General features: G+C 36.4%; 2 pseudogenes; both read left to right on the forward strand.

Annotated features, from left to right (window-relative positions):
• Positions 1-669: 669 nt before the first annotated feature.
• Positions 670-4,329, forward strand: LOC120114480 (annotated as a pseudogene).
• A 7,372-nt stretch (positions 4,330-11,701) lies between these two features.
• LOC120114490 lies at positions 11,702-12,360 on the forward strand (annotated as a pseudogene).
• The last annotated feature ends 2,866 nt before the right edge of the window (positions 12,361-15,226 follow it).

Consider the following 15,226-nt stretch of genomic DNA (forward strand, 5'->3'; position numbering starts at 1 on the left):
TTTTCCTCCCACTAGGCAGGGGAGGTTTTTTAATAAGACTTGTATTCGTTGTTCTGTTTTATATATTTTGTTCTGACATTAATATACGAGATTTTTTCTTTTAAAAAAAATAACGTTAAAAACGTTAGACATCTATTTTGAACGAACAATTCTTTAGACACCTAAAATGAACTTAAAGTATAATTTAAATGCTTATTTTTATACTAAGATATGAAATTATTATAAAACAAATATAAATTTACTTAAATATAACTTTAAGACAATTTTCCCACAGTTACTTTAAATTTGTGAGTGGACTAATCTTAAATTTATTTCCAATTTTATCTCAAATGAAACAATAACATTTCCATTTGATAAATCAAATTAAGTAATTTTACTTTATTGACGAAAATACGATTAACAAAACAAATATATATCTTTATCTTATATGATATATCCAACCAATAAAAATATAAAAGGTTCTAAATTGGTATATAATTTGTATGGTATTTTTTTGGTTAAAAAAATCTAAATGAATCTATTTGTTTAATTAAAAAAAGGGTATAAAAACAAATTCGTAAACAACATGTGAAATTTATCAACTTAGTTGAGAATATTACTAGAATCAAAGCCTTCTCATTCACTACAAGCTTCGTGAAAACTACAATTTGGCGGGTGGCCGACTATATGCTTGACAGGTAATCAAACCTTTTTGTTTGTCGATGCTCATGGAAGATCGACCACGGTCTATTCTCTTAGAGAGAAGAACCCAAAATCAGAGTAATTCAATAGGGAGAAAATACCCACCAACGAGAACAAACTTTCACTCCAGAGACTAGGCCCGGACTCGATAAAATTAAAAGAGAGGAAAAAAAACAGTTGTAGTTTTATATGAAACACTTTGAAGTTAAGGGGAAAAAGATAGAGAGATGAAAAGGGAAGAAAAAAGTGAAGAAGGGTTAGCGGAAAAGGAGAAAAATTTGTGTGAAAAGTTGAGTCGGAGGGTATTATCGGTAGGGAATAGGAAAACGGAGGGTCCCTGTACCCCGCTCCCTTCTTGGAAACTTTACGACCCTCAGTCTCATCTTCATCATAACAACAGCCTTCTTCCTCCTCCTGCCGCTGTTTCTGCAAGAAAGTTAGCTGCTTCACTGTGGGAGTTCCATCAATACCTTCCCCATCGTCCTCATAACTCCAAAATGCACAGACGTGGTGTTAACAACACTAATGACCGCTACACTCAACGTCTCCACCACAACAAGAACAAAGCCATCGATTTTTCTCACTTCTTGGCTGATCCTTGCCCCAGCTCCGACCCTGACCAGGTATTCCAATTCCTTTCTGCTTGCTCCGTACTTTACTTTGTCCATGTATATAAGCTATGTATGTGTATTGTTGTACCCGTATGATAATTTTCCTTTTTAAAGGTTATTTAAAAAAAATTGACCTATTAGTTGGTGAGTTTGATGTTGATTGATCTGGAATTTTGGGTCTTGTATATGGTAAATGTTGACATGGCTTGTTCATTTCTTTTAACTGGGTTGAGGTTATGTTTACGGTTTATGTTGATTAAACCACATTTTCTTCTGCCTAAATTGGCTATTTGATCATTCTTCGGCCTAAAGTTTACTCTCTTTTTTGGTCCATAGAGTATTTCGTGTTTGTTGGGTTAGATTATATGTTTGTAATGTCTTTCTTTCAGTTTGATTGAAAAGAAAAGAAAAATATAAAGCGTTTTAAACGAGTTCAAAACTAATGGAGCTAAATTGGCTTACAATAAGGAATGAGAATCATTTAATTGATGATTATTAGTGTATTAGTTGGTTTAATCTAGTCTTTGGTGGCTTCAGAACAATGTCTTCAGCCGCTTGTATAAGAACAGAGCCACTTACCAGAGCTTGTGTCACTATCTTTCTGTTTTATTTCTTATATCAGCCAGAGAGTTCAAGCAGTTTGAGGAGGCATATTGCTCAAACACTAATGAAACACCATCGATCGATTGAAAAAAGTAAACAGGCCGTACAGCCTGTATCGCCTGCAAGTTATGGTAGTTCAATGGAGGTAAATTTTCTTTTCTTCATACTGAAAATGGTGTCATCTGTAGAATAAAAAGAAGATTTATTTATCCAAGGTGAAGAATTGCTGCTACATTCGTATACCTACTTATATAAGAACATAGTCACAAAGTCCCCAAGCCGAACAAATAGAATTCTTTCTTAAATTGATATTTCAATTGAAGTTACTCGACTTTGAGCTAAGGGAAGAATGATTGTTTGGAGCCCTGTGTATGGGGACAAACGGGAGCCTTGTGACCATATTGATTCATATTAGTTGTAGTCTAACTATTGTCCCATAGTCTAACTAAAATTTATTTCTTTTTATTATTGAGTTCTGTTCTAAGTTGATAAGTTGTGTTAGCTGGGTGTTCATGATATCTTAATGTATAGCGTGCTTGTCTTAGGAAAGCATTCGAGAATTGAGTTAGTTGTGTGTTATTTGAGATAACAACCGTCATGAAACCATTTTCAAGTAGGATTTGTTACACATTGATATTAATAAAAACAAGAGTGCAGTAATTGAAAGCAGGAATGCCTCTCTCAAATAAGATCCTTCTAAGGAATCCCTTGTATTATTCGTTTTTTAGTAGTTCTTTCCCACTTGGTTTTTCACATTCCAATACATCTAGAGCTTCAACATGCTTTTCCTCCTTTTTCAGGTGGCACCTTATAATCCTGCAGTCACACCTAGCAGTTCCATAAGTTTTAGGGGAAGAATCGGTGAGTCGCATTATAATCTCAAAACATCTACAGAACTGCTGAAAGTACTAAACCATATTTGGAGTCTGGAAGAACAACATACATCGAATATATCATTGATAAAAGCATTGAAGAATGAATTAGATAATGCCCGTTTAGAATCAAGGATTTGCTTCGAGACCAGCAGCATGTCGACTTGAAATTAATGATTTGATGAAGCAGATTGCTGAAGACAAATTGGTTAGGAAGAGCAAAGAACAGGACCGAGTTCATGCTGCTGTACAGTCGGCAAGGGATGAACTAGAAGATGAGAGGAAGTTAAGAAAACGATCCGAAAATCTACACAGGAAGTTAGCTAGGGAAGTGTCTGACTCAAAAGCTTCTCTTTCTAATGCCTTGAAAGATCTTGAAAGGGAAAGGAAATCGAGGAAGCTTTTGGAAGATCTTTGCGATGAGTTTGCAAGGGGCATAAAAAACTACGAACTGGATTTGCATACACTACGACAGAAATCCGACGAAGATTGGAAAGGAGTGGCTGACCATGATCGTTGATTCTTCATATATCCGAATCATGGCTTGACAAGCGGATGCAGATGAAGCTAGTAGAAGATCAATCTGGTTTTCCCGAACTGAATTCAATAGTGGACAGATTAGGCTTTGAAATAGAGACCTTCCTTCAAGCTAAACAGAGTTGTACTTCTGTTTCTAAGCGTACTGATTATTTATCACAAAAGGATCGAAGGAAGTCACTCGAATCAGTCCCTTTAAATGAAGCTGCACGTGCAGGTAAAGATGTTTTCATGAGGAAGATTCTGTAGCAGTGATTCGAATTGTTTTGAGCTGAACAAACCAAGCAGCGTCAACCTGAAATCCCATGAAGATGAAGCTCTAAACTGTGATGATGAGGAAATAATGAAGTCAAATCACGCTGAGAGAAAACTTTCATCTCATGAGAAGATTAAAAGCCGGCATTCATCCAGCTTACAAGTTAGGTTTGAAGAAAAGATGGCCAGGGCCATGAGTAATGAAAATAAGAAGTCCCTGTTGGCAGATGCAGAAGAAGAAAATATCGTAGGAAATGCCACTGAAGCAACAATATCGCAAAAACTTGAAAATGATGAAGCTACACAATATGGCAACGAGGGAAGAAAGAATAAGTTTGATGAGATTCATGGACTAAGCTCAAATTACATAGTGGATAACTTGATGAGAAATCATATCATTGTCGGAAGGTGAGAATATGAACGTGGAAAACAACTATGGCGAGGCTTCTTGTAGTTACCACCACCGAGGAATCAACCTAGCCCGGTGCGGCCATGGATGACAAATTTACACCCCCTGATCTGGACGTATCAGAGTCTTCTGTGAAGCTACCTCCAGCAACGAAGGATAACACTCTGAAGGCGATGCTTCTTGAAGCAAGGTCCAAAGGGCTACGTTCTCGCTTAAAAATCTTAAGGGGAAAGTCGTAGATCAAAGTGGTGGTTTTTACTTCGAACAATAAGCTCAAGAACTCACGTAACCAACTGGATTAGCTACCTGTTTCTGTGTTGCTTCAGTCCAACATTGTGTTTTATATGAATACTGACCATGTTGCAATATGTAATTCTAGAATTTTTTTGTCTGTATATTTTATTAATTAATATCGCAGTATAGTTACGAATCGGATAAACTCTGGGTCCAATTACAGTTTAACAGTAAAGATTTGTGTGGTTTTTACGTCCGTCGATACTATGTTGATTGAATATCTTGCGTAAGCATGCATAACAGACATGTATTTATCAATAACATATCCATTTAAAATAAAGAAGTGTCCGTCTATAAAATTGAGGACGCATTTTATTCTTTAAATAATTTCGAAAATGATGGCATCCATGAATTGAAACCCCCAGAAATCACTAGGATATCAAAGATTTTTCATTCACAAGTTTCTTGCAAATGACAATTTGGCGGTTGCCCAACTAAATTGACAGGTAATCCAACCAATTCCTAAAGCTTAAAACTTTTTGTTTGTCGATGCTTCCTGGAAGATCGATCACAGTACTAATTCTTAAGAAAGAAGAACCCAAAATCAGAGTATGCGAATAGGGAAAGAAAAAGAACACTATCCAAAAAGAACAAATTTGACTCTAGAAACTAGATCCAGTGGCCAAAAAACCAGTAAAAAGAAAAGAAAATAATACTTTCGTCCTATAATTTATGTCTTATATGACTATAGCATCGTTTTAGAAGATATATTGATCAAAAAAATGATTAATTATCTGAATGGTAAATTTAATTGATTTATTTGGTAAGTGTAAAAGAGAATATGTAAGAATAAAAATATAAATACAGTTATTTGTTGATTTTTTTAATAAATATTTGAATGAGATATTTTAAAAATAAAAAGAGACATTTTAGAGGAACACAGGAAGTAATAGTTTATATAAACACTAGATGGAAAGGAAGAAAAAAAGTGAAGAATTTTAGGAGGAAAATTGAGTCGCAGGGTATTATTAGTAGGGAATAGGAAACAAGAGGTCTCTCTACCCCACTCCTTTCATGGACCTCATGCTAGTTTGGATACGCAAAATTAAAATGGGGGGAAATACAACAGAAATGGGAGAGTCATCTATTGGGGAAGATGTTCATTCAAGTTATGTTTTCAGACCAAAATAGAACTCCAAATGTTTGATGGAACAAATCCTAGAAGTTGGGTAAAAAAATGTCAGAAGTATTTCTCAATCTTTAGAGTGCCTGAAGGTCAGAAAGTAGAATTATGTCATAGATTCTGTGATCAGAATTGTAATGACATTGTGGAAGAGTTTAACAAGCTGATTCAAAAGAATTCTGTAGAAGACTATCATGAGAAGTTTGAGGAGTTGAGGTCTTACATGCTGCAGTATAGTCCTTCTTGGAGGAAGGGTATTTTGTTTCTAGTTTCCTGAGTGGATTGAAAGAAGAAATTATGCACAGGGTTAAAATTCATAATCCACAACTTTAGCCACTGCTTTTAGATTGGCTAAATTAGTGAATTGACTTGGGAAGTGGAAAATAGGAAACTGAGGTTCCAGCCTAAAGCAGTATCTACAGGACAGAGCTTCAACTACAAGGCCCTCATACTAAGTTGAATCAATTACAAAAAGGAGCTGTTCAGAATTTGAACCAGAGTAAACAATCATTGGTGGAGTATAGAAGGACACATGGATTATGTTACAAATGTGGAGAGAAATTTAGTCCAGGACATCAATGCAAGGTCAAACAGTTACATTTAATGGAGGAGTTGGAGGATACAGGAGAGTTGAAATTCTAGAAACAGGAAATAATGAGGCTATTGCAACAGACCCTGTAGAAGAAGAGCTGGAAATTTCTATAAATGCTATCACAGGTCAGACAGGCCACCACACATTGAGGATTCAAGGACACATATCTGGGAGACCTCTAAACATTCTCATAGACAGTGGAAGCACACACAGTTTTATAACTGGTCAATGGTCCAAAGAAGGAGTGGAATTGGAGCAAAACTCATCCTTTGACCATTACAGTGCTAATGGTGAAAAGTTGTACAGTTCAGCCATGAGTAAAAATTTAAAATGGGGGATGCAGGGTTCTCAGTTTGAACATGACTTCAGAGTTTTAACTCTAGAAGGAAGTGATATGGTGCTAGGAGTGGACTGGATGAAAAAGTATAGTCCACTACTAATGGATTTCAATGATATGACCATGAGTTTTAAAAAAAATGGGAAGGAGATTACCTTGAGAGGAAAACAGAATTCACCTACTGTCAAAGTGATATCAGACAATAAATTGCAGAAATTGATGGGGAAGAACAGTGATATAACAGGGGAAATTTTTATGCTAAGTGGGGAAGTTAGAACTAATATAGTACCTGTGGAATTACAGAGTTTATTAGAGGAATATTCAGCTGTTTTTGAGGAACCAAAAGGGATGCCACCTCCAAGAGAACATGATCATTCTATTACACTAAAAGAGGGTACAGAAACAATGAACATTAGACCCTACAGGATGCCCTATCATCAGAAGTCAGAAGTGGAAAAACAAATTAAGGAAATGTTGTCCTCTTCCATAATACAGACCAGTAAAAGCCCATTTGCTTCTCCTTGTTTGTTGGTCAAGAAGAAGGATGGAAGTTGGAGAATGTATTGATTATAGGCAATTGAATGCCTTGACTATAAAAAACAAATTTCCAATTCCTGTAGTGGAAGATTTGTTGGATGAGTTGACTGGAGCAGCCTATTTTTCTAAGTTGGATTTAAGATCAGGATATTGGCAGATTAGAATCACTCCCGAAGACATTCCCAAAACAGCCTTTAGAACTCATCATGGTCACTTTGAGTTCAAGGTTATGCCTTTTGGATTGACAAATGCCCCAGCCACTTTTCAGGCATTAATGAACAAGTTGTTTGGTCCTTACCTAAGAAAATTTGTATTAGTTTTCTTTGATGACATACTCATTTACAGTCATGATCTAAAGAAACATGCCATGCATCTAAAGACTGTTTTGGAAGTCCTTAAGCAGAATCAGCTGTTTGCTAAAAGAACAAAGTGCTTCTTTGGTCAATAGGAGGTGGAATATTTGGGCTATATTATATCCAAGCAGGAGTGGCTACTGATCCAGCAAAAATACAGGCAATGCAACAATGGAAGCTGCCAAAAACTATTAAATCCTAAGGGGTTTCCTGGGCTAACAGGGTATTACAGGAGATTCATAAAAGGATATGGAGAGATTGCTAAGCCTTTAACTTCTATGTTAAAGAAGGACCAGTTTCAATGGACAGAGGAAAGTAAAGCTGCTTTTGAATTTTTAAAAGGTGCAATGTGTCATGCTCATGTCCTAGCATTACCTGATTTCAATAAAAGTTTTTGTTTGGAGACAGATGCAAGTTCCAGGGGAATAGGAGCAGTTTTGTCTCAAGAAGGCAGACCAGTGGCTTATTTAAGCAGAGCATTGGGACCTAAGCAATTGGATCTATCCATTTATGAAAAAGAATACCTAGCCATACTCATGGCTATCTCTAAATGGAGACATTACCTAGAAGGAGGGCCATTTATCATTAAAACAGACCATGAAGCTCTTAAGCATTTGCTGGAACAGAAGCTCACTACTTCAATACAGAAAAAGGGGCTTACAAAATTATTGGGACTGGATTATGTTATTCAGTACAGGAAGGGCAAACACAACTTGGTAGCAGATGCATTATCCAGAAGAGATGAGGAGGAAGTAGAGTTACAACAAATGACTGCTACTATTGTCATTCCTACTTGGGTTCAAGAGGTTGAACAAAGTTATCAAGGTGATTCCCTAGTTGCTGAAATGGTTACTAAGTTAGCTATTTCCAAACAGGAGGCAGCAGATTGGTCTTATTCCAGAAGTATCTTGAGACATAAAGGTAAGGTGTATATTGGGGAAACTGGTTCCTTAAGATAACAGATTCTACAAGCTCTACATGACTCACCCCAAGGTGGCCATTCAGGTATACAAGCTACCTATCACAGGGTGAAATCTTATTTCTATTGGAAAGGGATGAAGAACATGGTCAAAAGCTATGTGCAACAGTGTGATATCTGTCAGAGAATAAAGGATGAACATGTGTTAAAACCAGGATTATTACAACCTCTTCCAATTCCTCAACAAGCTTGGGAATTTGTTACCATGGACTTTATTGAAGGTCTCCCTACTTCTAACAGGTATAATTGCATCCTGGTTATTATTGACAAGTTTACTAAGTATGCACATTTTCTACCCTTGGTGCATCCCTTCAATGCAGTAGATGTAGCTAAAATCTACTTGGATCAGATTTATAAACTACATGGGCAACCAAAGATAGCTCTATCTGATAGAGACAAAATTTTTACTAGCCTTTTTTGGACAGAATTAATGAAACTCCTAGGAACTACTGCCCTATTCACTACAGCTTACCATCCAGAAACTGATGGTCAAACAGAAAGACTAAATCAGTGCCTAGAACAGTATTTGCGTGGAATGTGTTTTATGAAGCCTACTAATTGGAGTAAGTGGTTATCACAAGCTGAATGGTGGTATAATACAAGTTTCCATACTGCTTGGGAACAACTCCATTCACAGCTTTGTATGGATATATTCCCCTACTATGACATGGCTAACAGACTCCAAAGTAGCAGATGTGCAGCAATTATTACAAGAGAGGGACAACATGAATACTGTTTTACAAGACCAACTAGTTAAGGCACAGCAACGCATGAAATATTATGCTGATAAAAAGAGAAGTGATAGAGAGTTGCAAGTTGGTGATGAAGTTTACCTCAAGTTACAGCCTTACAGGCAGACCTCAGTGGCCCTCAGGAAAAATTTAAAATTGTCTGCGAGGTACTATGGACCCTACAAAATCATGGAAAGGATTGGGTCAGTGGCTTATAAATTGCAATTGCCCGACAGTTCAAAGATACACCCTGTTTTTCATATTAGTCTACTAAAGAAGAAGATTGGGAACAAGACAGTTACCTCTCGAGATCCTCCAGAAGTTAATGCGGATGGACAACTTCGTGTTTATCCAGCTATGATATTAGACAAACGAATGGTGAAGAAAGATAAAAAGGCAGTAACTCAATTATTAATACAATGGGCGAATTTGGGACCAGAAAATGCTACCTGGGAAGATTTTACAGTGTTGAAATCACAATTTCCTGACTTCGATCCTTGGGGACAAGCATCGACTGCAGGAGGAGGTATTGTCATGACCCTGGAAGGAAAATTAGGGATTTTGGATCACAAATTAGGGATTGACGAAGAGAATGGGGGAAATGAGGAACGAATTGGGGATTTAGAAATTGTTACCTGATTTTATCTGATATTGGCATGGGCTGAGGAGTGCCAATGGGCTGAAGGAAGTCAGTAAGCAGGGATGAAACGGCCAAAGCTGAGCTGGACAGAGACAGTTATTTTGTTAGAAAGAATATTACAGCTGTAACTAAATAATTGGTCTATCTAGCAATATATAGATGTACTGAAGAAAAATGAACGCTAGGAATGAAAATGAAGAATCTGTTTCTGTAATCTACCTTTTCTTCTTCTTCTTCTGCAATCCTTTCTCACAATTTCAGGTGCCAACCTGACATATAACATATCCATTTAAAAATAAAAGAAGTGTCCGTCTATAAAATTGAGGACGCATTTTATTCTTTAAATAATTTCGAAAAGGATGGCATCCATGAATTGAAAAACTCCAGAAATCACTAGGAATATCAAAGATTTTTCATTCACAAGTTTCTTGCAAATGACAATTTGGCGGTTGCCCAACTAAATGCTTGACAGGTAATCCAACCAATTCCTAAAGCTTAAAACTTTTTTGTTTGTCGATGCTTCCATGGAAGATCGATCACAGTACTAATTCTTAAGAAAGAAGAACCCAAAATCAGAGTATGCGAATAGGGAAAAGAAAAAGAACACTATCCAAAAAGAACAAATTTTGACTCTAGAAACTGGATCCAGTGGCCAAAAAACCAGTAAAATGAAAAGAAAATAATACTTTCGTCCTATAATTTATGTCTTATATTGACTATAGCATCGTTTTAGAAGATATATTTAATCAAGAAAAATGATTAAATTATCTGAGTGGTAAATTTAATTGATTTATTTTGGTAAGTGTAAAAGAGAAATATGTAAGAATAAAAATATATAAATACAGTTATTTGTTGATTTTTTTTAATAAAATATTTTGAATGAGATATTTTAAAAATAAAAAGAGACATTTTTAGAGGAACACAGGAAGTAATAGTTTATATAAAACACTAGATGGAAAAAGAAGAAAAAAGTGAAGAATTTTAGGAGGAAAATTGAGTCGCAGGGTATTATTAGTAGGGAATAGGAAAACAGAGGGTCTCTCTACCCCACTCCTTTCATGGAAACTTCATTACCCTCGGGCACTCCATCATTACAACAGTCCTACAGGGTTGAGAAATGAGATGATGTTTCCAGTAAATGTTGATAAAGCTACATTTTCTGTCCTCATATACCATATTGGTTATTGGATCCTTCTGCTTAAATTTTTACAATGTTTCTGTTGGTCCTTTGAGTGTTTCTTGTTTGTTAGGTTTTTGATTATATGTTTGTGATGTCCTTCTATCCTGTTCGATTGGGAAAAATAATAAATTTTAAACGAGTTCAAAACCTAATGGAGCTAAATTGGCTTACAATGAGAAGCGGGAATCATTTAATTGATAATTATTAGTAAGTAGATGACCCAGCAAAGTATTAGTTGATTTAATCATGTCTCCAACTTTCTGTTTTGTTTCTTACAATCAGCCAGAGAGTTCAAGCAGTTTGAGGAGGCAAATTACTTAAACACTGATGAAACACCATCGATCGATTGAAAAAATAATAATCAGGCCCTACGGCCTGTATCGCCTGCTAGTTATGGAAGTTCAATGGAGGTAAATTTTCTTTTCTTCCTACTGAAAATGATACTAAATGTACAAGTAAAACAGAAATCAAAGCTAGAAGATATCTGATGAAGATTGGACGGGAGTGGCTGACCATGATTTTTGATTCTTCGTATATCTGAATCATGCCTTGACGAGCGGATGCAGAAGAAGCTTCATCCCCAAGGAAAATTTGTTTGTGTGTGTATATTTGAGAAATTAATATCACTGTATAGTTATGAATCATATGAAATTTGGGTCCAATTTTGATCAAATCTATTTTATCCCAAGGAATTATTCCGACCATGTCATCGTCCATGCCTTCTGCACTAAAAGTTCAAATCTTTGAATCCTTTAATTCAGCATTTATAATAAATAACTAGATATTTTTTTCAAGAAAAAAAGTGATCATCTTTTTACATACATAACCCCTCAGGGAATGTTGTTTTCCATTTGGTAAGTGGGGTCTGGGCCTGAGCCTCATGGAAGCTTGAATATGTATCGACAAGATGGCATTGGGTGTTTTGGGCTGAGTAATTTAAGGAGTTGAACTGAAAGGAAGGAGGGTGATGGCGGCAGTGGTGTCATTTAGGTGGTTGCTCCAACTCCACAAGGACGTTTTGAGGCGGCGAAGTTCTACTCACAAGGGCTAGACTTCTCTGTCAACATCTGCACGCTTCGATAGGCCGAGCTCCAGACTGGTCCTCTCAAGCTTGCTCTCTTGCAATCCCCCTGGTACTACTACATTTGAATTTATTAAATTTCTTTGATGATTAGAAATGCACAAAATAAATAAGATTGTAGGTCGTCCCAGATTTACTTAGCTTTTATAAGTATACAACTGCCCATGAAAAATAAAAAGAAAGAGAAAATTGTGAGTTTCAAATAGATAATTCTGACCCTGTTTTGTTTGACAGTGATAATGTGATGCAGAATGGCCATTCTCCAGTTTTACCATTCACAGTGAATGACACTAATAGTACAGTAACAAAATTAATGGCATTAGGAGCTGAACTAGTTGGTCCCATCAAATATGAAATCCATGGCAAGGTATTGATTCCATTGTTTCTTCATCCTGATATTATTATGCTTAGCTTCAAACTGAACTAAAGTTATCAATTTGAAGTTGTTCATTGTATTCAGGTTGCTGCCATGCATTGTATCGACCGTCACATGGTTGGCCTCTATGAACCAGCATAAATATTCTAGAGACCAAGTCCCTTCACCGAAGTTGACCGATTCACGGTTAAATGCATTCAAAGACATCGATAAGACATGTGAATTTTTTCCCTTCTTTGGATTTCCTTTATTACTGTAAGTGTTTTTTCGTCCAAATCAATGAATGCTGTGGAGTGTGTATACAGAGTTGGACCTGAAAGTAATAAGTTAGTTACCATTGAACAGAAGCTGCTCTACATTTCCATCCTTCCAACTTTTACCTCTCATGTAGATGGGGTACTTTGAATCTTCAATATCTCCTAGGAGAGACAAGAAGTTGGTTTTTAATCCCTATGGTAGAACAGCGGCTCTTTTCTGTCTGCTTAGTGAGTTTTCATCGTGCACCTTTATTGCAAAACATTGGTTTTAGTTTCAAAGTAAACGAATTAAGTTATATGATTAATTTATTGTACTAGGTTAAATAACAATAATATATTTTATATTCGTCTGCATTTGCCATTTCAAAGATTTAGAACTTCTATTCCTTGTAAGTTGATTGGCCAAAAAGAAATTTGAGCTTCGGCTCAGTAGCCATTCATAAATCTCGCCGTAAAAGAGTATTGGTGCTAATGTGCTGAATGTCACACTTGGCTTGACAATTATGGTGGTGGTGACTGGTGAGGTGCTCTTGCCCTGACATAGTAGTTTAAGGAAATTCTGGTAGCTAGGGACTAAGGCTAAAGTGGGAGAATTAAGGGGTGGAGAATAACTCTCGAGCAAAGCAACTGAATAAAAAAGGGTTATATGGTTGGCCTCTATGAACCAGCATAAAGTGTTCTAGAGACGAGTCCGTGCACCAGAGTTGACCAATTCGCAGTTAAAATCGTTTGAAGACATCGAGAAGACATGAGAAATTTTCCTCTTCTTTGGATTTCCTTCCATTATAAATGTTCTTTCATCCAAATTGATGACAGTCGTGCAGAGTGTATAAAAACGTGGACCTCAAAGTAACACCAGAAAGGGTAAGTTAGTCACCATGGTATGAAGCTGCTCTACATTTCTGTTCTTCAATTTTTACCTGTCGTGTAGATGGGATATTTTGGATCTTCTGTATCTACTAAGAGTGATAACACATCGGCTTTTGATCCTTTTGGTAGAACAGCTGCTCTTTTTTGCCTTCTACATGTTTGCATGGAAAAATGGTGTTGATCCAACCTCATGAACTGAATCTCTATCTTGATGCGGTTTCAACATTCAAGATCATTCGCCTCTGTATATCGATTAAATTGTAATTGTGTCCCAGCGAAACTTCGAATGAACGTATTCTCTGAGATCAACTCTCTTATATCAGTACATTAAATTGTCAAGCTGATCCTAAATTTCGTATGATACAAGAAACAAACATTAGAAGGTCACTTATTTTCTTACAACTAATGCATCCGCAATGCTAGTTGCTTCAAGAAGATCTCTAGAGACAAAGTTTCTTCCAATACCTGCTGGTACAATTTCACCTTCAGTCGGCTGTACTGCATTCTATGTGAATGCCTAACGCATGTATGATGGAAATATTAGGTTTCACTGAATATAGTTCTCTTATTTTCTTTTCTTTTAAACAATCAGGAAAGAAATTTTACCAGTCCTTGACTGTTAAATCCGAAAGCACTAGTCGGAAGCTCTCCTGCATACGTGTAAGCTGTGAAGGATAATCCATTTGACAGTTTTCCCTTGATCAAGTAGCTGCAAAACCCGGCATTGACATGGTAAATGTTATGAACATCAATTCATCCAACGTATTATCCTGTCCTAGAATCTGAACAGGATACATGAAACTAAACCTTACGTGGCCGATCAAACCGAAGATTGCATCCTCTTTGTGAGCTTGCTACAGCCATCGAATTGCTGACGTTGAGAACATCAGAACAGTCATCCGCAGTATCGGCAATTGAATTCATTTTTGCATCTGGAATGAATGGGAGTAATTCCTTTCTGAATTTGACAAGTATTATCTGCACATGTAGGAACATAATGAGACAGTTTCAACAGAGGAGTGTATTGATCAAATGAGCAATTTGCGGTAACTAAATCAAGAACCGGCACGCCGCTTCCTTCTGCAGTCCCTAAAACTTCATTCCAGATCTTGGGAACTTTTTCCGGTTAGTCTCCGAGAGTGCTTTGATCAGCTGTTGTGCTTGTGGCGTTTTTTTTTGGATAAGCAGAAAATTTTATTATCCAAATACGAGACAATACAAAATCCCATACAAAGATCAAAGAAAACTATATACAACAAAAATGGTTAGCCTATGCTCCAATTGTGACAAAGAAGCATATTAAAATTATCAAGTCTATTGAGTTCTCTATTTCTAAGTTGAGCACCCACTATCTCTTTAATTGAACCAAGCAAATATTCAACAGTTCGAGACTTTCCTTGGAAAATACGTCTATTTCTTTCCTCCCAAACCTTGTAAATGAAAGAATTCCAAGCAATCTTCATGATGGAGGTTAGAAGAGATTTACCTTTCCAAGTTGAAGAAGCCCAAGCAAGCTTGCTTTCCCATGACATATAAGGTAAAGACAAGTGAGATAACATTAAAATACCATTCCAAATAGCAGTAACCATAGAACATTCAGTAAATAAATGGTTTCTTGTTTCAAGAGCATCATTGCAAATGATACAATAACCAGAATTGGTGATTCCCATTCGTATAAGTCTCTCTCTAGTAGTGAGCCGATCAAGGATTGCTAACCAAGTAATAATATTGAATTTAAGGATATTAAGAAGAAACCAAATTAGTTTATGCCATGGGACTTTGTCATGCTTGATTCTAGTCTCTTCCCAGATTTGTTATGTATTCGTAACTCCTGCATTAAGAATGGGGATAGCCTCATTTCCCAGCTTCAACAGACTTTTGAAGGTGTAACTTGTAGAAGAAGTAAAA

Source organism: Hibiscus syriacus, unplaced genomic scaffold, assembly GCF_006381635.1.
Source record: "Hibiscus syriacus cultivar Baekdansim isolate YM2019G1 unplaced genomic scaffold, ASM638163v2 tig00110226_pilon, whole genome shotgun sequence".
In the NCBI taxonomy this organism is placed as follows: domain Eukaryota; kingdom Viridiplantae; phylum Streptophyta; class Magnoliopsida; order Malvales; family Malvaceae; genus Hibiscus; species Hibiscus syriacus.